The sequence below is a fragment of the Ursus arctos genome, unplaced genomic scaffold, assembly GCF_023065955.2.
Source record: "Ursus arctos isolate Adak ecotype North America unplaced genomic scaffold, UrsArc2.0 scaffold_7, whole genome shotgun sequence".
NCBI lineage: Eukaryota > Metazoa > Chordata > Mammalia > Carnivora > Ursidae > Ursus > Ursus arctos.
Genome location: NW_026623089.1, coordinates 49,567,331 through 49,590,988, shown reverse-complemented (window position 1 = coordinate 49,590,988; position 23,658 = coordinate 49,567,331). Strand labels below are relative to the sequence as shown.

General features: G+C 43.7%; 1 protein-coding gene and 1 long non-coding RNA gene across 5 annotated transcripts in view; both read left to right on the top strand.

Moving 5' to 3' along the window:
- LRMDA (leucine rich melanocyte differentiation associated) overlaps nt 1-23,658 on the top strand; it is a 1,028,511-nt gene that overhangs the window by 185,259 nt on the left and 819,594 nt on the right. The window lies entirely within an intron of this gene.
- Nucleotides 1-23,658, top strand: part of LOC130542987 (uncharacterized) — a 58,201-nt gene extending 34,543 nt beyond the window's left edge. The window contains exon 2 of the long non-coding RNA XR_008957945.1: nt 1-23,658. This exon is cut by the window's left edge and continues 22,844 nt beyond it. This is a non-coding gene — a long non-coding RNA (uncharacterized LOC130542987).

Genomic DNA, 23,658 nt, shown 5'->3' with positions numbered 1-23,658 from the left:
CACCCTACACTGGTTCCCCTTATTCTGGAATCTGCTCTTAGGCTGCTTGGGATGACGATTTTGTTTGGTTGGTTTTGTAATCATTGTTGAATGCCATAATGTGTTCTGTCCTTGTGTAGACCCTTCTCTTTATTTTATTGGCTCTTAATATTCCAAGACCTTTGTTGCCCATCAGCAACCTTAACACTTCTGCCCTTCTACATTCTAGTGGAAGGTGGTCAGTATCCTAGAGAAGAGTGAGCTTGGTACCTTCCCCTGAAAGGTGAGTTCTTCTGGTGCCTCTCACACTTTGAGACAATATGATCTATAGTCAGGGAATATCAACCTCTTAAATCTTTGTCCAAGATGTGGAAATTTTTGGGGGAGATTATTACAGGCAGGAATTGGGCTGTCTGCTGGTAGTCAGTCCTTTTCAGAGAAGCTTAATTACAATCTGGTTGTTCTCAGCATTTTATAAAAATACTTGGAGGCAGGCAAGTAAGGATGTTCCATCATCCCATCTAAAAAGAAGAGACTGTTGTGATACTCACCCTCCCTTTTTTTCCCTAGAAGGCTCTAACTTTGGACTTTGAAATTTACCATCTTAGCTAGCCAATATCGAATTATTAGGTAAGGCTTTACTAATACACTGTTAGATTTATTAGGATATTAAAATAGTTCTAGAAATGTTATACTTTCTAAGCTTGCAACCCTTCAAACTCCCACTCAAATGTTAAAATGTGCTGGGAATTTAAAGAAAGATTTTCTTTTTTTGCCAGCGGGTATGTCTTGTGGGGCAGGAACCAAGTTGTCTTTGTATCCGGTATAGGGGGAGCCTGTGTCTTTTACAGCATAGGACTGCTGAAGGGGTCCCTAAAGAGTGGGATTTTTTGTTTTTTTCCTGAGAATTTTTCCTCCTAGTGTCAGAGGATCAGGCAGTCATTCCAATCCTCCCCCCTCCCCCGCCCCGCTCAAGATGTCAGGTTTGGACTTTGTCTTGTCATGGACTCTGCTGGTGAGAATTTTCAGAACAACTCCTTGTGCGTATTTCTGAACTTGGCTCCTCCCTGTGGGTTGGGGGAGGAGTCCCGGGAGAGTGGATTCCTGGCAGAAGATGTGGTGAGCACTTGAGCACGTGTTTGAGGGGAGATGGGATGTCAGGCGCTGGGAGTTCTCTGGAGCAGTCTCCCAAGGCATTGTGACTATTTACATATTTTGAAAAAAAAAATAAGACCAAATTTCTCAAAGGAATGGCTTTTCTTTTTACAGCCTCGGTTTGCACATTCTTTTAGATTCTGGCCTGGTTCGTTCTCTCTGATGGTTGTAAACCATATGGCCCGACTTTCTCAATGGGGGAGGAGAATTTGTAATGGAGAGCTGGGGCTGCACGTAGAAGCCTTAGAAATAGGAGTTGGGAGGTTGGCTTGTGAATTTTGGTGGAGGCAGGTGTAAAAGTTACATAGGTGTAAAAGTTGTGACAGTAGAAGAGGTTGAGCTGAAACACCCTCTTCGATGGCGTTTGCCAGTCTGAATGTATTTCCCACTCCTACCCACTCCCGGTGTGAGTTTGTATCCTTTAGCCCCAGCTGTTTGCGATATTTCACTGTCAAATACATAATTAACAATTTTGTAAGCCAAGTTTAGTGATGCTTTTACATTCATGCACTGAATGTCTTTTCTGTCTTAAGCCTGTTACATCTTTTTTATTTAAAGCTGCCTCCCCTCACCTCCCGCCCCCAGCAAAACCTGTTTCTAGAAAATTTGTCATTCTAACATCTTTCCAAAGACTGAACTGTATCAAAGTGGACTTGGGAAACTGTATCAAAGTGGATTTGGGAATACAGATGTAGACTGTGGTGTGGAATTGCTTTGGAATTTGAAACTGGTTGTGTAGACTGAGCTGATGATGGATCCAGTTGTGAATAATTTTTTGAAACAGATGATGTCAGTGGCAGTTTTATGACTAGGATTTTGACAGACTAGCTTAAGTTGCTGGAATATGGGTGAGAAAGCAAGTCACAACTAAGGGTTGAGCCAATACAGTAAAATCAAGGGGTTAAAAAGAATTAAGAAAGCTCTGTTTACATTTTTTCTTTGACAGCACATATAGTGGATTCTCCCACAGTATATTTTAAGCATTCTTCTTTTTTTTTTTTTCCTTTCCCAATCTTAGGAAATTTAATGATATAAATAATCACATTAGGGTCAAAGGAGAAAACCAGATCATCTTAATAGAATTCAAAATTCATTTCTGATAAACTATTTTTAGCTTATGCTGATAAACTAGCATTATATAGAGACTTAACATGATGGAAACTCTTTACCTCAAGTCAAAAGCAAACATCCTTCAGGGGTGCAATATTAGAGAAAGTCAGGGCTGATATAAAGAATGTCCATTTCTATTACGATTTAAATTCATAATTTTCTTCAATCCTGGAGGATCTCACCTAGAGGTTTTGGTCACTCTGGGGCTGAATCTGACCATCAGGCACTCTGTTCTGGCCTGGCCTATGTTTAAAGATTTTTAAAAATTGTGAACCTTTAAAGAAACTGGAGGCTTCACCAGAAAAATCCTTATCTTGGGCTTTTCTTGAGGAATCTGGCAAGATGAGGCCTGTGCTCCTGAAGGTAACATGGGGCTGGAGCAGAGTGGCAAGTCCTGCCTTTAGACACATGGGCTCATTGTCTAGGTCACAAGGGCCTCCCCGGGCTCAGGTCACTCAGTTATCTCACCTGCCCGGCCCTGAGGGCTCTTGAGTTTGCAGTCTTTGCCTTAGTTAATGCAGGAAGATAATAAATAGAAATAGTTGTTATAACGAAAAGGAGGAGATAAAAATACCGTTTTTGAGGGAAGTGATTGTGAAGCTGGAAAAGTCAACAATCAACTGAAAACTACTAAATTAATGAGAGTTATAGAAAGTCATCAAAATAGATAGAAAAATCCATATAGCACAATGGGAGGAAGAAGGGATCTCATTTAGAATTAATAACTGAAACAAGGTGTACAGATTAATTTAGCAAGAAATAATGCAGGACTTTTGTGAAAACTATAAAACCTTACTGAAGAGGGTAAAAGATGAAGACTAAGGACAAAAATGGTGATGGTCCCAAATAGTTTAAATTTATCAAACTGAAAACCCGTCTCCAAAGAGTTGCTAAGACCCCTTGCCACCCTTTTTTAGAGAAACGAGAGAAGTCGTAGGTGTGCTTTGTTATGGGTGTCTGAGGAATTGGGGCTACCCCGGGGTGTTTCCTAGGAAATGGGGACCTGGGAATACAGGCTCTGATGACCCTTTGTGTTTTGGGTTAACAAACTCAGTAGTTGATAAATGACAGGCTGGATCTCCATTCTCTTTCAGGAGCTCTTTTCCAGCAGTTACGATTATTTAACTGTCTTAGGAGCCAGACTCAGGCCAGGGTAGACTGGAGTCCTGGGGTACTGTGCCCAAGTCCCCGAGGATCAGGTCTGGCCTCTCACCTTGGATTATGGCCTTGTTCCCCCACTTCCTCTCTATTTAATGTCTTTTGAGTCTGTCAATTGCTGGATGGTTTCTGTTTTCAAAGTCTTTCAGTTCATTTTTCTGGGGGATTTGAGAGTATCCGCTCTCCCTGTAGGAACAGATTTCAAGGTTCTGGGCTTAAAAAAAAAAAAAAAGTGCCCAGTCAACCTACTTTTTGTCCATAATGAAGGCCCCCACCAGCACCCACAAGGAAAGAGGTGAAGAATGGGTCCCAAGTGGAACATTTCTGGTTCTGCAGTTAGAGGAATTGTTGAAACAAGAGGCATTTGATTTGAAGGATTAAAAGAGTTGGCCCTTCTTGACATTTAATAGGTTGCCCCAAGCTGCTTTTTCTGATTAAAATATTTGTGCAGACTCTCCTGCCCCTGTGTATTGTCAAGTTCATGTTTTTGTTCCCCCCCCCCCCCCTCACTATTTCTCTTTAATGTTTGGTCTGCATTGCTCTGTTACTTTCTGGGAAACCCATGGGTTGTGGTAGTGGGTGTGTTGCACTGTGTTTACTCATTTTTGAGAGGCCATGTGGAAAGTCCTTGTGTGTGAGATTGGTAAAACTTCCCCATACCGAAACTATCTTAATAGAGAAATTTAAGGCTCATAGGACTGAAGATTTTGTACCTGAGCCAAATACATTTTAAATATAAGTATTTCTATTGATTAATCCTTTGTAAAACTTAATTCAGTGAGAGTTCCTTGGGTCTGCCCATCTACCTAACTGCCTACCTGTCTACCTATTTCTAGGCTTAGGATTCCTGAAGGGAATCTTATGTGGAGTTGAGCATACAAGCTTTGGATTCAGACTTGGGTTCAAATCCTGGCGCTGTCACTTAGAAACAGTGTAATCCTGTTACCTTGAGCAAATGACCTAGCTACTCTTAAGACTCATGACCTACATCAAAGAGTTGTAAGAATTAAATAGGTAATAGAAAAAAACTTCACACGATGCTGGCATACAGTAAGCTCTTAGTGAAATACTAGCTGTATTAGCGTCGTGTGGGCAACAGGATTACAGGTGTGTTCGTTTTTTTTCATCGATTGTATTAAGCTTTGCTCTGATAAAAATGATGTGTATAATTTTTAAAATTGATAGCTTTTTGGGGCGCCTGGGTGGCACAGTCGTTGAGCGTCTGCCTTCGGCTCAGGGCGTGATCCCAGCATTCTGGGACCGAGCCCCACATCAGGCTCCTCCGCTGGGAGCCTGCTTCTTCCTCTTCCACTCCCCCTGCTTGTGTTCCCTCTCTCGCTGGCTGTCTCTCTGTCATATAAATAAATAAAAATCTAAAAAAAAAAAATTGATACCTTTTTTTTTTTTTTTTAAAGCTGTTAAAGTGATAAATAATCCAGGAAGAGCCGTCAGCCCTCGTGGGTCTCTGGGTGATAACCCCGCAGCACAACCTTTATTATCTGCAGTAGCTCCAAGACTTAACCCTCCCCCCCTTGCCCCACAGTCCGCCCAGGGTCTGGAGAGCTCCCCGTCTTGGAAGACCAGAATCTGCAAGGCTTTTCTGTTGTTTCACTTGTTTATTGGGAACCCATAAAACATTCAGGCAATCTAAACGACAACAGGAGATAGCCAACAATCTAAGAACAGCACGGGGAAGAAATAACTATCTCACGTCTACTGAGTGCTGATGCTACATTTTAGTTTTACTTGCATTGACTCATTTACTGCTCATCGGTAGGAACTATTATGCCCATTTTACAGAGGAGACAGGTTCTGAGTTAAATCTGTAAAACTGTACAGGAGGAAGCTGGTAGAGGGGAGATTTGAACTCTGTGAAGCTGGCACAGTTAACTGGTGAGCTGCACAGTTTTCTCTGTGTTCTGATGTTGGGGGCCGAGACTTACATTGACTCAGCCCACCTTTGCGTGCAGCTGTTCACTCTTTGTAGCCAGCTTCTGTTCTGACTGTTCCATGCCTGCGCCGTTAAATATCATGCATATTCCATCTGGTTGGGGAAAGCTGTCATGTTGTAGGAAGGCAGATACCGTTTATGTGGGAGCCATTGATAGGAAATAAGTAGAAAAATGGAGACAGGGAGAGAGGAGGAGAGGAAGAAGCAGCAGAAACGAGTGCAGAGAAGGGGTACAGAATGAAAGGAATATGGGGAACAGTGTTTGCTTCAGGAGGTCCCTCTCAAAGGCCATTGTCCTGGAAAGCATGTGTGACCTGTACTAACAGCTCTGTAGTTTGCGCAGAGAGCTGAAGCAGGGTCCTGAGCTACAGAGATGCTTAGCCTTGCTTGGAAAATGTTTTGAAGGAAAAAATGGAACTGCTGCATTCCTAAGCTTTCGGAGAACACAGGTCTTTTTAAGTTTGTTTTACATTGAGCAAGGCAGTGCCTGTCACACACTGATTTCTCCCTCCCCTCTGGGTCTCAGCTGTCTTCCTAATAGGCAGCTGCCCAGAGTGGAGTGTGGCATTGTTAACCATCAGGGGTGACCAGCCTGTCAGCCCGGCTGGCGGGAACCCTGGGCGCTGGAGGCGACTGACAGCAACCCCATTTGCATCCTGTGCAGAGAGCACCCGCATCCTTTTTCATTAAGAGAAAAGTTACCCTAAAACACCAGACACACTGGCAACTGGAGACCCTCAAATAGCTTCTTTTGGATCTCATCCTTCACTATGACAGCATCGGGAGTGGTAGCTTCCAAATTGCTTTCTTTTTACAATGTTTAAAACTGTTTTTCCAAGTGAGATTTCTTCCAGTGAGCCCAAAGAGATGTAACCGATCATGGAGAAGTTGTTCTGGTTAAAGAATGAAGGAGAAGCCTGATTCTCCCCTGCTTTATCCAGAGAATACCCCCATGGAATCCCAGGGTTCCTAGGAATACAGTTTGAGAACTGTTCATGGCAGAACCCTTCCTGGTTTTTACTTGTGCTTTAACTGAGCGGCTTCTATAGTTGACCTTCTCAAATGGCAAAGGGTTAAGAATATCAAAAATTAAACCAAGCTCTTCTCAGGACAATTTGTAAACCCTGTGTCCCAAATGGCTTTGAGGAAGGGATGTGACAGTGTATAATGACTTCTCCGAAAATTTGTTTACTTTTTCCCCTTTCTCTATCTCTGTTCTTTTCTCCCTCTTCTTCCCCCACCCCATTCCTGATTTGATGAAACTGTTTGTGATGTCCAGCATATATTTTACTGTTCACTGTGTGTTGTACTTTAGCAATTTATAACTATGATCAATGTTGTGACCTTAGGGAAATTGCTTATATAATTATAGAAAGTTTACAGTTGTAAGACAAGGAATGGGGAAAATATATCACTGTAAAATATAAATATGTTTAAATTACATTTAGGATTTGGAATAGTTCCTTGCTTGTGTTTTACAGAGTAATCTGTGATTTAAATCAGGTTTAGTTGTGTTTTTTCCCCCCTAAATTGGGTATTATAAATCAAGAGTAGATGCTGGATATAGCACACAAGAGGATTTCTTATACATTTTAATGTTGCATAAGTAAGAAATACCAGTAGTTCAGCAGTAAAATTGCAAATGTAAGCAAAAGTGAAGATTTTTCCAAATTTAACTAGGTTGCATTTGTTTAGTAAACTCTAGCAATAATTTACTGTTTTATTACGTTTGCCTTTGAGATCTGGGCTGACTTTTTTTGTTCCCTTCCTTAAGAAAGAAAAGGGAGGTACATTACTATAATTGCTTGGAGCTAGGAAAAAAAAAAAACCAAGAGTACCATTTTGCTTTCCCCACCTGTGATACATAAACTTAAAAAAGGAGGGAGGAAGATAGAACACTTATTAGGATTGAATGTATTCATGGATGTATCAGTCACACAAGCAGGGCATTTAGTTTTGGTCGGGTCAGACTTTCCATTTGTGCCATCTGTTGTGAGACTAAGTGCTTTTGTGCAAAAATAAGTGAAGTGTTAGGCCCCGTTTTACATGTGTAAGCTTCTGGGAAGGGCGGGGATGGGGGAGCAAAGGAGCTGATGGAATTCAGTTGTGAATGGGCGCATGTCTCTCTTCAGATCTTTTGGGGTCTCTGGAAGACAGGTAGGTTTCATTCAAGGTAGTCTCTATTACATCATACGGGTGAATTTCAGCATGTGAAGAGAGGTTGAGCGCTCCAGAATGGATGCTGACCTGGGGGAGAAGGTGGGCGGACAGAGGACTTCTCGGTCAGCCATGCGGCTTCGCGTGCTGTGCTCCTGACGCGATGGATTGTCGCCCACCACCCCTCCTCCCGCCACGTGCTTCAGATGGTTAACATGGACCCCAGCTTAGTTTAACTGTGGTTTGAGAGAAGTGAACTCTGGGATTGGGTTGGATGATGTTGATTAATAGGAGTGAGAGGGTGAGAGACTCCAGGGCCAAGCAGTAGGTCCATCTTGGTGGCATCTGATGTTGATTGGCTTTGTCCTGCGCGGCTGCGCTCGGAGAGCGGACATTAAGATTAAGTGATGCTGTCGTGTTGAGGAGCACGGCACTGCATCATTCTGGGAAGAGACAGCTGGGGTGGTTAATCCTTCATCACCAAGGGAGCACTGCCAGCGGAAAGATATACAGCCAAAGATAACCCTCCATAACTTGTGCTAAAGATCAGAAAACTTTGAATTCACATCCATCTGCTTAGTCTGGGGTGAAGATGAAAGATAGGCAGAATAGGAAATAAAAAACTCCTGAGGGATTAATCTTAGGCACGGTATGTAGTCCACAGAGTGAGCAGGCGGGAGAGAAACTTTTACGTGGCGTTTAAAAGGGAATTAAATGCACCCGGTTTCACAGCAGCCTCTTAAAGTAAAATTAAATGATACACACTCTCATTTTCCTGTTGCATTGCCATCATTTCACCCCAAAAGCATGTCCCCCCCCATTAGACCACCTCTGAATTTTTTTTTAAGGAGGTGCTTTTAATTCTGTACTTACGGACAAAGCATGGGGGCAAGAAATGCTGGAAATACCTAATCAGGAAGAAGAGCTTTTTGTTTTCTCCTCTCCCTGTGTGATTTTAACAAGATATTTACAAAGTCTGTGTGTGTGTGTGTGTGTGTGTGTGTGTGTGTATGTATCTGTGTCTGAGTGTGGATCTGAAATGCTCTTGTTGTGAATATTTCTGAACAGCTGCAATGATTTTATATATCACGTGTAATCGAATTATGCATTGTTGTCATACCAAAGTGATGTGCAGGGGGAAAATAAATCAGGGAGGGAAATAAATTAGAGGCCCCTCGCACATCTGCAGCTTCTCTGTTAGCGCAGTGGTCAGGCTGGGGAATGTCTGGTGCAAGGTGAGAATGTTAGGGACCTACACACTCTGTCCTCAAGTGACTTTCTGTGTTGAGTTTAAAGGGAAGTTTTGTTGTTTTGTTTGAAATCTTTTGGGGGTATTTTTGTCTTCTTCCCTTGCCAGTTTGGTATTTGAGAGTCTGAGTGAGAGTCTCACTTTGGGGCCCAGGCCATTTGCACTGATGGGCAGAGGCAGCCCGTTCTTCTGCCAGGCTTAGCATCACTTGGGCTCTACGGTGCCGCAGCCGTTCTAAGGTGGGAATGGGGAAGACACGGGGCAGCGGAACACAAGCATTCAGTTAAATGAGGAAGTAGAAGTGAAAAGAACAATCTGTGGAGAGAGACCTGGGTCAAAGTTCCTGCTAAGCATTGTGAACTTGGACAAGTTTCCTTCTCTCTCTGAGTGTGTTACAAATGAAAAACTTGAGCTCAAGAAAAGGAGGTGAATTGTCTAAGGAAGGAGAAAGAGTCAGTGTACCGTTGGGAGGTTAAAGAAAGAAGAACATGAAGTTCTATATTTTGGGTTAGATGATGGAGAATCCATCAGTCTTTTTCTGATATCCTGGGGAAGGTGTCCCACAGAAGATGACATTCTGTATGGTAAGTTTTACATCTCAGATGGTCCAAGATGGTCTTGATTTTGAACATGCAAATGATGTATTGATATGTGCATATGCAAATATGTCACATACATGTACATGTATTGTTAAAGTTTGTTTTAAAGTTTTGAAAGTTTATTTTATTTATTTATTTATTTATTTATTTATTTATTTATTTATTTAGATTTTTATTTATTTATTTGACAGAGAGAGACAGCCAGCGAGAGAGGGAACACAGCAGGGGAGTGGGAGAGGAAGAAGCAGGCTCCTAGCGGAGGAGCCTGATGTGGGGCTCGATCCCATAACGCCGGGATCACGCCCTGAGCTGAAGGCAGACGCTTAATGACTGCACCACCCAGGCGCCCCTGAAAGTTTATTTTAAAGTTAATTTTGCAGTTTAAAATTTTGGTTTTTATTTTCAATAGACAGTTCATTAAATGGCTAGGTTGTGATTTAATTTCTGTGCCTTTGTAAGAGTTAAATAAATCTTCAAAAAAGATAACTATCTCTTGTCAGACCATGAGGTTTCATTTTGGACCCAGAAAAAAGTTGTGGCAAATTTGGGGAGAAAGTAGATCATATTCGTATTTCCTGATGAGCCAAGCTTGTCCTTCATCCACCCAGGAGGAGCTGATCCAAGTCTCTCTCTTCTTGAAAGACCATTACATTAGGTTCACTTGAATAAGAAGGTGGTAAAGAAACCTGGCATTCTTAACAGATTCATTAAGGGGAAGAGAAGAGGCTGGTAAACATGAAAGTGTGCCACCACATGGAGGGTCACATGGAAATATGTGCAAAGAAGAATAGGACTCAGATGTCATATAGCTGTCTCCATCTGTTTGAATCTTAGTCTCAAATCCTAAATCTGCTGAGCCTAGACTTTTCCCTGCCAGAGCCACCCTGAGTATCCTGACTTGAATCACCGATCCAAATGGCCAGAAGACCAGGTTGGGGGATGTTTGATACTCTCCAAGCTTGGAGCAAAATGGACTGTGTGGGAGATGTGATATAAAGGCCTCCATTTGGGCTAGTGATTGCTTTTCAGGGAATTTTATACTTGGGAACAAATCATTGGGCCACTGAATGTCAGTGACTGCTGGGTGGTGTGTATGTGTGTGTATATATATATATATTTTCTATTTGGATGCCCAGATACCAAGTTTTTGCTCTTCCTGGTGGATGTAGGTTTTCTGTTGTCTGGTCTTTTGAGAGATTTGACTAGTTTCAAGGACAGTGGAACCTCTGTGTTCCTCCCTAGGCATCTGATGAGATTATGGCCAACTGTTTCTCAGCTCCTACCTTATTTACTGTTAGAGTAAATCAATGTGTGTGACATAGGTATACCTGTATCATGCAAATGTCACAGGGGAACAGTGGTAAAGGAGACATGGCACTAAACTAGAATCAGCAGACCTGGATTTGGTTTTGACTTGGCCTTTGCTTCCCTGGTTTCCCAAGTCTTCCTGTTAGCTGTCACTGTGTTACCTCAGAACCTAGAGACTTGAAATAACCATTTTATTATGTGTTCATGGACTCCATGCATTAAGAATTGAAACAGGTCAGGGTGAAATGGGTTGTCTTTGATCCACAAGATTGGAGCTTCCATTGGAAAGAGTCAAAAGTTGGGAGTGAGTTGGTGCTAGGGCTGGAGTCATCCGTCTGAAAGCTCATTCAGACACATGTCTGGCATCTGGTCTGGGATGACTTGGCGACTGGAACTGCTGAATGGAGCCCTGTACATGGCCTCTTCGTGTGGCTTGGCTTCCTTGTGGTGTGGCCGCTTCAGGGGGTATTATTTGTTGATTTTTTACATGGCAGCTCCGGGCTGCAAGCATCAGTGTTCCAGTGCTGAGGTGGAAGCTGTGTCCCACAGTGTTCCATGTACTCTATCTGTGAAAGCAACATGAGCCTGCCCAGATCCAAGGCAAGAGGGATTAGTTTACCATGTGATAAGGAAATAGCAAGGTCACATTCTAGAAGAGCATATTGGGTGGGAGAGATGTTGTAGCCATCTTTGGAACATCTGCCACACTCAAGTTTCTTTTCTGAGAATGACTAACAACGGGTCAGGGTGAGAATTAATTGGGGAGACGTCTTGCAATATTGAAATTCTGTGCTTCGTTAAAACAAAAATCCAGTTGCCTTTAAAAAATGATAATTTACAAAATGATGATTGGCTCTGAGAGTCTACTTTAGGATAACTTTAGATAGGTGTCCTTGTACAATCTAAAATAATCTGTTAGGCAACGTGAGGGACACTGATATGAGGGGTGCAGGTTCTGTTTTTTTCCCTCCTATTTCAACTAAATTTTATGCTACAATGATTCTTTTTTAGTCCAGCTTTGTTTTTCTCGTGACTTGTGGGTATTTAGTTGGCATGCTCCTGTCTCACCAGAATTGCCGTGAATGTTGACTTGGGCATGAGTTAAATGTTTGACATGTAGGCTTTAGGACTGGAGTGTAAGTTGGGGATCTGGGAGATGATTGGGTTTTGAAGTAGGACCCATGAACGCTTGTGGCTTATCCTTTTATGCTGACACAGGGATTGGGATGGAGTGGATGGTGCACTTCTGGAGAAAGCTTTTTCCTTACTGGGAGATTAAATTATCACCTCTGGCATTGGTATAGGTCTGACACTAGACATGACATCTGAAGAAGGGTGACTGTGGGGCAGCTGCCCCCAGGAAGGCACCACAATTAAGGAGGGAAAGGGTTAATTCACTGACTAATGTTTCGGTTTACAGACACTGGCCCCTCTCTTTGTTCTGTTTTATCATACACATTCATCACGTTCAACCTGGCAACCCAACCAAATAGCTATTTAAGTTGTAAAAATGAATCATAGCACAATTTCATGAACTGTGTGATATAACTGAATCTAATCACATTATACAACAGGGCCTTTGCCAGCCCGGTGTACCTGGTTCTGGGCTTCTGCAGAGTAAGTGAGTAAATAAATAGGTTTCATTACATATAATAACAGCAAGGTGCTTAGGCCAGCTGGGTTGTGGGGCCAGGCAAGGAAGCATCCATATGTTTCATACTGGACCATGGTGTCTTTCCAATCTAGCTTACCCTTGAAAGGCCCACAAAAAGGTCTTATTGCCCATCTTCTGTCTTCTGCATGTGGCCAACCAATTTCCTAATTTATTAAATAAATGGCAGGAGAGATCCTAGGATAAGGAGGTAATCCCATAAATGAGGACTACAAGGAAGGGTGCTACTCCAGCTCATTTCCGCAGAATTTCAGGGCTTGCTTACTTGATACCAACTGTAAAGGTGGATAAACATAGTCTCTACCCCCAGGACCACTCTTAACAATGGGGCCCACTCATGTGTCAAACATCTTTCTAGGTGCTTTTTATGTGTTTTTTATTTGACTGTAAAAGATAAATCATGAGCTGTAATATCATCTCCATTGTTACAGATGAGGAAATGGGAGCTTACAGAGGTCAAATAACTCAAGGTCACCCAGCCAGTAAATGTCACGGTAGAGATTGGAACGATCCTCTGAGTGGTGGAAGAGCATGGACAGGAGGGTGGGTGGTGGTGAGGGGCACGCCTGAGGAGCTGGGAGCAGCCTGCTGGTGGAGGTGCCCGCATGCGCCTTACTGAACAGTTAGTCTTGATCCCCTGGGTGCCTAGGAGCCCACGGGCTGGGGGGTACTGGAGCAGAGCTTGACGGAGGGGGTGGGAGCAGGCCCGAGAGCCTTGCACCGCGGCCAGCGTCAGGGGCTAAGCAAGACAGGCGGAGGCCCTGGATGGTGAAACTGCTGAGCCTGGGCTGGGAACTCTTGCTGGGGCAGAATCCATTCCCTGTAAGAGCGCCTCCACCTTCACATTGCCTTCTTCCCCGAGAGCTACTGACGGGGACTTGTGTTCATTCTCTCTTCTTTCTTCCCTGCCTCCCCGCTTTCTCATTCATCACTTGCCCCTTTTTCTTTGTCTCGCTCTTTGTCTTCTTTTCATTCTTTTCTTTGGCTCCCCCTTTTATTTTTCTTCCCCTTCCTTTGCCGCCCTGGTGTTTTCTTTACTTTGCTCTTGAAGGCTTGGCAGTCACCCCACCCCCATTCCTTCTTCTTCTCCTCCCCCTCCTCCACTTCCTTTTCCTATGGAATATATACATAAATATATATACGTATTTTTTTTTTATCTGTTTTTCTCTTGGTTGTGTCAGCATATTTTAGACTGCTGGGCTTTGCATGTTTTGCAGCTGGTTTCGATGCAGTTGTCAGACGGTGATGGATGACTATCATCGTTTAAAGTGTAAAAGAAAATGCCTTGGCACAGAGAGACATGATCCACTGCCGTCTGCCAGCCTGGATAGGCATGGCCACCATTTTCCTCGCCCCTCTTCTGCCTCCCTCCCTGCTCACACTGCCCTTGCCAGAATCTACAAAAGTCATCGTGAGCCGTGCAGCGCCGGGCTCTCGCCTCCTATAATACCACTTTGGTAGTTGTCAGATCGTATGAAACGTCAAAATTCATGTGGCCTCTGTGAAGAGATATATTTAGTACAGCTGGTGCATACCTACACGCTACCCCTGACACTGACATATTAGTTATGCTGTCTTTTGCAATCTGATATCTTTAAATTTGCCACCTTGTTAAGTTTTGATTAATGTGATTCCATTTCACTAAAGTAATTGGCTTGGCCTGTTGTAAAAAATAATCAGCCCCCTCTACGGAACAAATGCTAGAACATGCTAATGAGGGAGTGAGTTCGTTACAATGATGGCGTGGACTGACAGTTATTAATGATTGTTATGATAAACAGACGAGTGTGAATTGGGATGAGTTGGGCAAAAGTGACAGTTTAAAAATAACGTATATTGGAAAGTACTAACGAAGTAATATACTGTTAGGAAAACAATCATGCAAGTTGTCAAGGAAAGAAGTGTAATTATACAGCCACATGGGCTGCTTAGGAGGACAGGGACCTGCCTGATAATGGACACATTTTTTGTTGGCAAGAGAGAAATATGTTATGGCAGAAAGAGGTGCAGATTGATAAATTAATTGGTCCTTCTCACAGCTCTGAGAGCAAACTTGGCCGGCAGTCATCATGCAGATTAGGGAGATGACGTTTGCCCAACGCCTCTTTCCCCCAGAATCTCCCCAGTCCTTGTTGCCAGGCTTTTCCGACACATCTCTTGTCTCTTCTTCTCACCCAACTTCACGAGCTGCAACAAGTCATAGAAACGTGTCCCGGGGCAGGCCACACCAAGTGCAACTTTGAGCTGGAATGCTTGCAGCCGTGTTCAATTATTTTTTTAAAGACCCTAAAGGCTTAAATGCTCTATTGTTGCTAAAGTCTTTGGCTGTGATGAGGCAGTTATGGGTGGTTTCCAGCTCTGTGAAGGAGACCATGAGGGCTCACACAGGCCGGGGACTGGGTACAAGGGACGTGCCAATTCGTGCTTCTAATGCCAGCAAGTTGTTGTTGGCTCTTTGCATAATTAGGCAAGACAGAAGTGGTGTGTGTGGGGGGGGGGGGGAGAGAGGGAGGGAGGGTAAGACTTGTAGGAAAAAGAGGCTGAAATGACTGGGAAGTGGCAGGAGGAGGAGAGGCATGCTCTTGAAGAAAGAATTGACTAAGTCTGATGGTTCACAGCCAGCCCACTGGTGTTTGCTGACTTGACACAGAAAGCAGGCAGGTAAAATGAGGTGGAGACAAGAATATTTTGTGATGCTATATAGGCTTGGGTTCTGGATTTGTGTCTTGGACTAGACTCTTGATTGCATATAACCAGTAACCAATTTAAAGTAGCAGAGCACAAGTGGAGGGTTTATAAAGATACTGAATTATCTCGTGGAACCCAAGATCAAAGACGTAGCTGGGCCTCACAGCAAGTGGGAATCCGACTTGAAGAGGGACCAAGGTATCCAGTCTAAGTTTCTATTGATCTGTTTCTCTGACCCCCCCCCCCCAACCCCACCCCTTTCTGCTGCCATTCATCTCTCTCCCCACCAAGCCATGAGAGCCAGGAAAATGAAGATAAGTCCTGGGCTCAGAGGTTTTGTTTGTCTGAAGATAGGGTGTCTATCCAAATGTTAGACTTCTTAGAAAGGGAGCTCGACTTCCCTCTGGGTGGCCCAGCTGCTGTGGTTTTGGGCTTTAGCAAGGAGCCTGCTGATGTTGACCGTGATACTTTGTTTTTCATGTAACTGTTACATCAGGATGTATATTAACTCAGTCTTCACAACCACCCTGTTAGGCAGGTGTTCTCTTCATTGAATGGATGAGGGACAGGAGGCCAAGCGTTTGAGAACTTGCCCCTCCATCACAGTAAGGGGCAGAGCTGGGGTTTTAATCAGGGTTCTCTTCAAGTCCCTGACACTTGACACTTCCTGCTTTACTGTGTTGCCGCTTGCCAGGGTGCTGTGCGTTTCCCTATAACTCAGGCTGGTAGGTGGAGCAGTTATTTGCCTGAGATTCAAAGAAAAGAAGCCTCAGGAAAAATAGTCCAGTCTGTGTTGTACTTGGTCTAAGTAGAGACTGGACAGGGGGCTCTTACAGGAAGTTTATTATTTGCATTGAGATTTTCTGCTCCACATATGTAAACATGTGACCACGTGGATCTCTGTCCTGGTCTACGTGGGGGTGTGAGCGGAAAGATAAGTCTCATTATCTGGCCATCAAGCCCAAAGAAGACTCTGGAGCCTCCTCATGCAAAACATCCAGAACAATCCTGAAATCAAAGGGAGCTGCCAATTACCTCACAGCAAATCTGACAGTTAAGAAACAAGGCGGTTTCATGTGTGTGTGTGTGTGTGTGTGTGTGTGTGTGTGTGTGTGTGTGTGTGTTAGAAAGTATTTGCTCTAGGAAAGGAGCAGGTAACTAAGATTCATTCAGTGCTGATCATGTGTTAGGGTTGGTACTCCCTGACGCTGTGTCTCATTTGGGAGCTGGACACGTCCCCATTTTACAGATGAAGAATAGAAGTTCTGGGTGGTCGAAAGCTGCAGACCTTCTAGTGAACTGGACTGTAGAATGATAGTTGGTTTCTTTGGAAAGCAGGCTTTTGTCCTGTCTAATCCAACTGTCTTTTTTTATGTTCCCCCCGTAAAGTTATTGACTTCCCCTCACCTTCATCGTGAGACTGGGTGACAGCAGAGTGGAACAGTTTAGCCCCCTGGATTGGGAGTTGGGGCCTGCATTCTAATCTTGACTGTGACTTTGGGAACAGGTCAGAGTCCCTCTCTGTCTCCCATCTGAAGAGCAAGAAAGGTATTGGCACTTTTGAAGACAAAAGACAAAACAGATTTGGATTTCTCTTTCAACAACTTAAAAGAAAGGGAAGGAGGGTCCTTTGCTGGCTGAAAGGCTTAGGTTTCCTGTGGGTGTGAGGGCTGCCATCTTTCTGACCCTCAGATGAACCTTCTTCCTACAGTCCTATGACTAAACAAGAGGTCACCCCAGAGGTGAGAATGCGGTCAGAGGATGAGCCCCCATGGTGGGCAGACTGGGCCAGAGAGAACTCTAATCAGCATTATAGATGGTTGTCCCAGCATCAAAGGGCAGCTCTCTCTCCTCAGGACACGGCAGCTTCTTTGTATCTTTTTTACGCTGTTGTGAAAAGAGAAAAAAGTAGCCACTCAGCCCTAAAAGTTCTCTTCGCTATTTTCTGCCTTATCTTCTCCATCTTTTTCTCTCTTGACATAATCCCCCCTCATCCCTAGAAATCCCCATGTCTTCCCTCTCCCTTGCCATGTGGATATTTTCACAGTGGAGTTTCTGTGCTGAATGTGCCACTGACCCAAATGTTGCTCTATGGCGAAAGATAGGACATACCTGTAAGCACAAGCAAACTCCTAAACCTGGGCTCATGAACAAATCTGCCTTCCAGCTCGGGTGTGGGTAGAAAATGTTGTCCTAAGGGATCATGAGTGAGGTTAGTGTTAACCCCTAAAGACTATGTAGACTGTTATGAGCCCTTGGGTATTCTTCCACTCAGGATTTTCTCCCAATTTCAGTCTTATTAGGATGAGTTAGAAGTTTGTCTACAGGAGTCTTGGGGCCTCTCACAGCAAGGTCATTTCATGTATGCCTGCTTTTTGGACATTCAAGGAAAAATATGAACTCCCGTCAGGATCTGTGAGGACTGGGAAGGATGTTGGTTTAGACAGGGTTAGAAGGAGATTTTAAAGCCGCAGCAGAGGAGGGAACATAGTAACCTTTGTCCTTCCAAGTTGTCCACCAGTTGAGAGCCCTGTTGCTGCTAACAGCACCTCCTGGTGGCCCCAAGTGAAGGCATTGGACCCAGCTAATCTTACTTAGCCTCTTGTGGGAAGGGCCTTTGGTTGGCCCTGGTCACTGAAAATTTTGAGCTGAATGATGGCAGATTTTTACATTCTATAGGGTTTTGATGAAAGATATGGTATGTGCCCCCAAAGCACTAAAGGGTATTGATACACTTGACCCTTCCCCACCTCCATCACACAACATTGCTATGAAAATGCAATCAATCCAGTTTCTGACATCTTTCCCCCACTCTCAAGAGCACCTACTGTAGCAACATGACATTTTTTAATCTTGGCTTGTTTTCCAGGCCATGAATTTAATTTCTCAATGCTCCACTGTTCAGCTTTTATGTTCTCAGAGTGGAATGTTGTCCAACAGTAGTTCCCGCCATCTTGTTTAGTCACATCCTCTTTCCTGGGCATCCTAAAACCAAGTAGTTTTTTAAAATTCATTGCAGCCATGGTCACTCAGCCTTGTGCTAATAGTCACCAAGTTCTGACAAAGCGAGTCCGACATCCCTCGATAAGTAAAATCCGAACCTCCTGATGTTGTATAACAGTAAGCAGATTGGCATGTCTTTGGATTAGTGGAGGCACTGAAGCAAAATGCTCAATCCTTAGTGACCTTTGGCAAATGGATGGGGATGTGTAGCCATCGTAGGTTATCTTTATGTTCATTGTGTAGACACTCAACCTCTGCCAGGCCAAGACAGAAGCTGTCAGAGCAGATAAACTTAGTTAGGAACTAGCTGTTTTCCTTACTACATCACAGTGCCCCGCAGAACTATTTTGTCTGATAACCTGCTTCTTTAAACTTGTCTGTGAGTAGTTCTGTGAAGCATTAAGCCTTTCCTCTTGCATTTTGAGCTGCTTATACTTTGTTTTAATCTTTGGGCCTAGGACTTTCTTTCTCATAGAATGTGCAGTCAGCTCTTTTGCAGACTATTCTGGTGACTTCCTTTTAGGGAATCCGTGGGAGATGCTGCATCTGGGTCTTACAGGCATGCGTTGTAGGGGCATGTATTTGTGTATAGGTGTGTAAATGTGTTCGTTGTATTTGTTCAGGAGGTATTCTGTGGAAGTGGGGTCCCCTTTGATCACTTCTTTCTAAGCCCATTAATGCCTCTCTTTAGTTTACACGTATTTCATATGTTGATTTGGGATTTCATAAACACTTGGAGGAAAAATTCTTAACATTTGGAGTAAAGACTCTTCTGCTAGCATAGTGGTGTCTCAAGACCAGGAATGTTGGATCTGAAGACTGGCTTTGTGACTCTGGGCAGGGTGCTTCACTTCTCTGAGCTCACATTTGCTCCTTTTTAAAACAAGGTGGGTCACATTAGGCAATTTCTAATACCTGTTCCGGCTTCAATGGACTCCAGACTCTCTTAGCCAAGAACAGGACTGAAGCAGAGCATGTTTTAGGGGAAATGGCTGAACCGTTGGGCTTTTCTTCTTTCATTCCTATTCCAGGTGAAGATAAAAGACTTTGCTCTCTACTGAACTGACATGAATTCAGAATTCATTAGTTTTCAGACTTTCTTTTAAGCTTCAGACAGGATCGTGAAGGGAAAAGCCTGCCCTCGATTCCTTTGCCTTATTAGTTCTGCTCATGTAATGTGCTGCAGAAACTGCTAATTGTCACTTGAGGGTGATGGGTGAGAGTCTGCTTTCTTGAGGGAAAAGTTGAATTTTGCAGTTCCTGTCTCCCTCTTGTCTAGCTAGAGTTCTCGTCAGGTCTTACAGAAGAGGAATCTCAATTAAATCTAAATTAAAATTAATTAAATTTGCCCCTTTGCTGAAGAAAAAGTGGAGAGTATGGGAGAACTGTAAGGTGACAGTGTAAATACCCAGTCGTGTACAAGAAAATGTAATGATAAAAATAGGACTGTGGGGGCATTCGTAGAGCCTCCATGGGTTCCCCTCGCATGTGCTAGCAGAGGGAGAGCTACAGACCTGCACGGGCACATACACTTTACTACCGGCCCATTGAGACCTAATTTCATCTTACTGCAGACTCATTGCTAATCTTTTAAAGCCTAGTTTTTTTTTTTTTTTTTAGTTTTAGTTCCTAACTCCAAGTATTTTATGCTTGTGTGTGAGAACGTACTCCTTGCAACTTGAGCCCGGTATCCTGTGTTTGTGCATCCGCCTCACAGAACCTCAGGCTTAAAATGTAAACACCGTTGTAAAAAATGCCATTAGCATTCCTTTCCGAATTTTTGGTATCTGCTGAATATACCCTCTTGTCCCCAGCTCTCTGACGGAGCCTTCTCTGTGTCTGCTAAGCAGTTTATAGTTGTCCAGGATTTGCTTAGGAAAGTCCCCAGGCTGGCTTCCAGAGGGACCTTTGCTTCCTAAGGCCACAAGTCCCACCAGCAGTCATGATTGCCGTTTGTGATAAGGCATTGTCTGAATGTGTCCTCCTCCTTTGGCAAAGGGACACAGATAAGGTGAAGCTGGGAAGCAGATCTTGGGCTGAAAGATTGCCCTCTTAGCTAAGTGGCAGTCGTAATTTGGGATTAGATTGTTTCAGCAAGAGGTGGCAGAAGGGTTCCATTCTTGGCTCTATCACTTACTAGCTGTATGACCATAGTCAGATTTTCAACCTCTAGGAGCCTTATTTTACAGTGGGGATACCACATCTTTATGGGGTTGTCCTGGAGGGACCTGAGTGCTAGTAGAATGCTAATCATTCTACTCAGTTCATGGAAGTTGAACTGGAACTGCCAGCAGTTCTCATCTGGGAGTATGTTAAAATTTGCTAAGTAGAGTTTTACTCAGGGAACTTCAAGACAAATGGGAAGGCAGAAGTGACCAGATTTAGCTTTCAGCTCTATAATTGGGAAATTCTGAATCATCTGCATTTTCCTTAATACCTGGACTCTTTCATTGTTTGGCTTTTGTCCTTTTCGCTCCCCTCCCCTTCCTTTCTTTCTCTTTATTCTTTCATTGAAAGATTTACTGGCATGAAGATGTGCTAGTAACTACTTGTCTTGGAGTAAGTTGAGCACAGGAGATAAAGCCACGCCTTGTGCAGCGCACAGATGTGAACACCGGTGTCTCCAAAGAGTAATGCAGCTTAAGGGAAAGTTTGACAAAGTGAGTTACCTGACAGTGGCTGTGTGAGAGCTTTCAGAAAAAATAGTGGGACTTTCATATATTTGAAGCAATTAAAACCAGAATGAAATAGCATGTATTTGAGAAGACAGGAGAGGGAAATGAAAGGAAATCCTTGTAGCTCAGGGATTTAAAGTCACAATGACAGTATTTTAAGTCATGTGACACTTTTCCTGTTTTAGAAACTAAACAGTAAAATTAACTTCGCTCTAGTTTTCAGGGACTTCTTTCAAATCATTGCATAAAAATAACAAACATTTCTGGCAAGTGCACTGGATTTCAAAAACTTTTCCTCACAAAGGCAATGAGAACCCTCTGAAAAGTTATATGTTTTTGTTATTCCAAAAACTTTAATATTAGAAGTTGGCTAGAACCAATTTTAACTTTGAAACCTTGGCACTTCAACGGGTACATGTAACTGATAAATCTTTTTTTTTTGTGGTTGTCAGAACCAGCAAAGCTAACTTTGTACATTTCCTATTACAACTAAAAGCACTTTGACAGTCTGAAATCAGGTATATCAGTATGGAGAGCCAACAGCCTATTCATTTTATCGCCAAACTTTTCTAAGCATTTTGACGTTTCCGAAGTACATATCACTTCCAAACAGGGAAGCCCAAAGTTCATAAAGGTCGTGATGGAGGCAGTTCACGGAGGCTGACCACCCCAGTGGGATTGTTGGTTCGCTTGGCGGGTACCTTGCTAGGCCAGCCCACTGCTCATTTGACTGTGTGCAGGCCATCTGTTCGTGTCTCTGAGGTCCCCGAGGGCTTCCAGCCATGGTGGAGTCGGGGTGTGTCTGTGGGTTTTCAGGCAGGTCGGGCACGGACCATCCGAGATGGTATCCGTATATTGGATTTAGTCACAGTGGACCAGAGCTCCTGCCAGGGCTGGGCTCTGAGGAAAGATGCATCCTGTCGGAGTGACCAACACAGGCTTTCAGAGGAAGTGTCTGTGTGCCGCATGTAGGGAGCAGGCTGTGGTTGGGTGCCTGCCTGAAAACGATGTGCCGTGGGGCATCTTCATTTGTCGGTGCGGTGTTTCCCATGTGGATAAGTGACATTTTGTAGCTGACTCTTAGGCTAGCTCTTTCTGTGGGGCTTGAATGGGGGTGCTTGGACCACATGTAGTGAGAAGCCGGGGCCCCTTCGCCTGCCCTCATCCCTTAGTGTGTCTGTACCCTGGCCTCCTCAGAGTCAACAGCTCTCCTCCTGGGACCTCTCCGGTAATTCCTCTTTCAGCATTTTAATGGCCTTCTGTTGATCTCTTTTTGAGTATTGGCCTCATTTCTTCTGTGAACGTTTTGAGGACAGTGACTATCTTTTTTATTTTTAGTTTTTGTTGTTTTCTTTAATGAACAGTTATTTTGTCCCAAGGAACTTGTAGTGGTCTCCGGTCTTGGGCTTGGAAGTTAGCCTGATGACTAATCTTTTGTGTGGGGTGATTAGCAGAGTAAAGAGTGGTGAAGAAACCAGATTCTGCCGCCAGGCTGCTTGGCTCAGCAGTGTCCCTTCCTGGCTCTGCCTCAGTTTCTTCAATGACACTGTGGAAATATTAAGGGTACCTACTTCATATGTTTGCGTTCTATGAGGTAGTCTCCACTGCCATTGCTACTATTCTCTTACCTGAGGACTTTGGGGAGGAAGAAGAGGTAGTCAACAGCAGTGCTTTGGGTCAGTGAATTTTTAACTATTTTGTGAGGCTGGTTTAGTGAGAGAGTCTTTGCTTTGGGGCAGGAAGGAAGGTTACTTTTTTTTTTTTTTTAAATATTTTATTTATTTATTCGACGGAGATAGAGACAGCCAGTGAGAGAGGGAACACAAGCAGGGGGAGTGGGAGAGGAAGAAGCAGGCTCATAGCAGAAGAGCCTGATGTGGGGCTTGATCCCATAATGCCGGGATCACGCCCTGAGCCGAAGGCAGACGCTTAACCGCTGTGCCACCCAGGCGCCCCAGGAAGGTTACTTTTATCTCCCTTTTTACCCTGCCCTCCACAAGGGGCATTCCCTGTAGCGTAGGAAACAATGATGATGCCTTTTATATGCAAGGACCCTTCTTTGCTGCTTGCCTTTGTGAGTGAATATCTCCTCTGTTAAGAGATTAGAGCCTTAATCCTAAATGATATTTCATGCTCTAAGACTTAAATTTATATATCGCTATCCCGAATAATGTATTGGATTGCATTAAACAGATTGTAGATTAACATGCAGCTATAAAACGAGTTGTCAATGCGTTGTTGACAACTCTAAGTGCAAGTTCATATATTTAACTACATTTGGGGAATATTGAAGTGTTTAAAGCAGCTTAACTGGTTGATGTAAAATTAAGCATCATGTTCTATTTCAATTTGTGGGCCAGCCCAAGAGACAATAAAATGGAGGCATAGGCTTGAGAGGAAAGGAGCATGGGAGAAAAGTTTGGAGGCAGCCTTGGTACCAGAGACATACTGGGTAGCAGTAAAAAGATTCTGCCCAATAAGGGCCACACTGTGTAATAGTAGAAAGTTGTCCATTTATTTATTCACCCCGTGAGCAGCTATTTGAAACCTTAAGGTGTTTCTAATCTAGTTGAGGAGATAAAGTAACCACTAAAAACACTGGTGAAAAATACAAGCCATAAAGTCCTTTAGCCTGAAGCTGTGTGAGATAGGCCACATGTTAGGAGAATTCACAGGAAAGGACAGTGGTCCTTAGAATGGTCAGAAAGGGGACACCTAGGTGGCTCAGTTGGTTAAGCTTCCGACTCTTGATTTCAACTCAGGTCATGATTTCAGGGTGGTGAGATGGAGCCTGGCATCGGGCTCCACCCTTAGCAGGGAGTCTGCTTGGGATTCTCTCTTTCCCTCAGTTGCCCCCCACCCCCCCCCCCCCGGCTCACACGCACACACTTTTTCTCTCTCAAATAAATACACACACTCTCTCTCAAATAAATCTTGAAAAAAAAAAAAAAAAA